This window comes from Cebus imitator, unplaced genomic scaffold (assembly GCF_001604975.1).
Source record: "Cebus imitator isolate Cc_AM_T3 unplaced genomic scaffold, Cebus_imitator-1.0 Scaffold295, whole genome shotgun sequence".
NCBI classification, from domain to species: Eukaryota; Metazoa; Chordata; class Mammalia; order Primates; family Cebidae; genus Cebus; species Cebus imitator.
The window spans coordinates 2306378-2309819 of NW_016107610.1; positions in this window are offsets into that span (position 1 = coordinate 2306378).

Below are 3442 nucleotides of genomic sequence, written 5' to 3' on the forward strand. Positions count from 1 at the left end.
TCTTAAAAAAAAAAAGAGTTTTGCACCATGAGTCAAGGATCGACTGTGCAACTTTGCCCAAGTGTCTTTCCTTTTCAGGTCTTATTTATAATAATAAACATCCTTACCTCCCAATTAGGGTTATTTTGAAGACAAGACAGAAAAAATAACAGAATGATGGCATGTTGTATAGTGAAACAACAACAACAACTTAACCTTGACCACAAAGAGGTCTGATCTTCGTCCTAGACTCCTGGGAGGTAACTATCAACATGTAATACCTGATAGGAATGTCTACCTGGGGGTCTTGGGTCATGATGGATAGTCTAATAAGATGGGTGGGGACTAGCCAGGCTAGGAAAACCGACTGTGATTTAGAGTCTGGGCTTTAGGTCACCCCTAGGACTGGACACTGGAAACAGGGTATCCACGTGGACAATCAAACATGCCTCTGTGATGAAGTTCCAATAGAAACCCTGAACCCTGAGGCTTGAGGGAGCCTCACTGGCTGGCAACACTCTGTGTGTATTGGCACATATCAAAGCCAGGAGGATAATGCCCTCTGACTGCATGGGGAAGGGATAATGGACACTCCATGTCTGCTGCCCTCCTGGACTTGGCCCTATGCCTTTCTTCCCCTGGCTGATTTTCATCTGTATCCATTCCGTGTAATCAAACCGTAATTGTAGCCAGTTCTTAGAGGTAAGTAAGCAGAGCTTATCCCCTGCTTGAAAAAACTATTTTAGCTGGGTGTGGTGGCTCATGCCTGTAATCCCAGCACTTTGGTAGTCTGAGGCAGGCGGATTAGCTGAGGTTAGGAGTTCGAGACCATCCTGGCTAACATGGTGAAACCCCGTCTCTATTAAAAAAAAAAGAGAAAACTGTTTTAAAATCCCAAAACCAAGGAAGGCCAGACCTCTCATGAATCTGATCCAATAGATTTTGAAGCCAATGTTGAGGGCATTTGAAGCCAAAGCCAGGCCAGGCAAAGATTAAGCTCCTGGGAGGGAACAGGTGCAGTCCTGCTCAGGCTGCAGTGTCCCCAGGCCACAGCTGGACAAGGGCCCCCTCTGGGTCACAGACTCTATAGGGACAGGGGTTTGGGACTGGTCAGCTCTCTGATTTGTAGAACTCTGGTGATGAGCTCAGCTGAGAAACTGTGGTAATGGAAAGAGAATGTTTTGCTTTTCCAAATTATCTACCCCCTACATGCTTTAATCCACATTAGAACTCAATGTGGATTTGACCAGCCTAAGCCTGAACTCTGGGTCGTGTGTCCAGTTTCCTGGCCTCCAGCTCTGTTCACGCCTGACCCCTACCCCTCACTGACGCCAGATCCATCCTGCCAAATATCCTTTTCATCATGTTCCTCTCCCCACCACCTCATGGCACCTTCTACACAACAGGAAATGTCTCCAACCTCAGCCTGGCATTCAAGGTTCTTTCTGATGTGGCCCATCTCTCACCATATCTCCCTGCAGGCCCTGCCACACTGGATCAATTTTTCCTGTCCATGAGCTGAACTTTCCCACCTCCAAACTGTTGCTTACACTGTCGTTCCTCTGAATGTTCTCTTCCTCCCTCTCCCCAAGACCAAATGCTGTAGACTGAATTCTGTCTCCCCAAAATTCATACATTGGAGCCCTAACCCCCATGTGGTTGTGTTTGGAAACAGGGCTCTCAGGAAAGTTAAGTGAGGGAGGAGGAGCAGATTAAATGGCTGAATAGCAGCCTCCACCAGTGATTCTCCTTGTAGGAAAATCAAATTTAACAACTGTCTACATCAAAAATGCATCTTCATAAGAACCAGAAATTAGGTGAGGACTCACAGTACTTGGCTTTAACTTCATAACACTGAAAGAGGCACTGAGGAGGGTAGGAAAGAGTCTTGAAGCACTGATGTCACTGGTCCCCCACCCCCAGCAATGGCCACTGTGGTGCTTGGAATTTGTGCACCTGGGGGAGGGAGAATGCAGCAACTGTGGGACTTTGCATTGACCTCAGTGCTGCCCTGTCACAGCAGAAAGCAAAACCAGGTGGAACTCACGTGCCATCTGCCCAGGGAGGGAGCGTTTAGACCAGCCCTACCAGAGGGGTTCACCCATCCCAGTAGTTAGACGGCTTGAGGCTTGTGTTTTGACAAGCCTTGGCATGCCAGGCTATCATGCTCTGGGGCCGTAAATAAACTTGAAAGGCAGTCTAGACCATAAGGACTTCAACTCCTATTCAAGTCCCAATGCCATGCTGGGCTCAGAGCCAGAGGACTCAGGGGACACACAAGCTAGTGAGACACCAGCCAGGGCAGCCGAGGGAGTGCTTGCGCCCCCACCAACCCAGCAACAAAAGCGACTTCTTCCTCTTGCTTGAGGAGAGGAGGGAAGAGTAAGGAGGACTTTGTCTTACATCTTGGATACCAGCTCAGCCACAGCAGGACAGAGCAGCAGTCAGAGCTGAGAGGCCCCATTCCAGGACCTAGTTCCTGAATAACGTTTCTAGGTACACCCTGCGCCAGAAGGAATCAGCTGCCTTAAAGAAAAGAACCCAGTCCTGGCAGGATTCCTCACCTGCTGACTCAAGAGCCCTTGGCCCCTGAAGAGCCAACAGTGATAGCCCGGTGGCGTGCTCTGGGCCTGCAGTAAGACTCAGACAGGCTGGCTTCAGGTGAGACCCAGCACATTTCCAGCCATGGTGGCTGTGGTGAGACCTCTGCTTGAGCAAAGCAGAGGGAAAGGTACAAGGGACTTTGTCTTGCATCTTATGTACCTGCCTGGCTGCGACGGGGCAGAGCACCAAATGGGCTCTTGCGGTCCCTGATTCTAGACCGTGGCTCTTAGACAGCAGTTCTGGACCTGTTCTGGGCCAGAGGGAAGCCCACTGCCCTGAAGGGTGGGTCCCAGGCCTGGAGGCGTCCACGATAGGTCAGGAAGCATGACGCAAGAGCCCTTGGGTTGTAAGTGAACATAGGCAGTGGCCTGGCAGTACTCCATGTGGGCCTGTGGGGGTGGCCGCAGGCTGAGGTTCCTCTGCCTGTGGAAAGGGAAAGGCTGAATGGGAAGGACTTTTTCTCAAGGTTTTAACATCAGCTCAGCCGCCTTCTAATAAAGCACTAGGTACATTTCTAAGGTTTTTGACTCCAGTCTCTGGCTCCCAGACAGCATCTCTGGACCCACCAGGGCCTGAGGGAACTTGTTGCCCTGAAGGGAAGGACACAAGCCTGGCTGGCTTTGCCACCTGCTGATTGTAGAGCTTCAGGGCCTTGAGTGAACACAGGAGATAGCCAGGTAGTGTTTACAGGAGCCTTGAGTGATATAACCAGTGTTTTGCAGGCTGTAGGTCTGACCCAGGGCCGTCCCAGTGGTGGTGGCCATAGGGATGTTGTGTTGGTCCACCCCCAGCTCCAAGTGGCTCAGGAGAGAGAGGGAGAGGGAGAGGGGGGAAGGGGAGGAGAGAGAGAGAGAGAGAG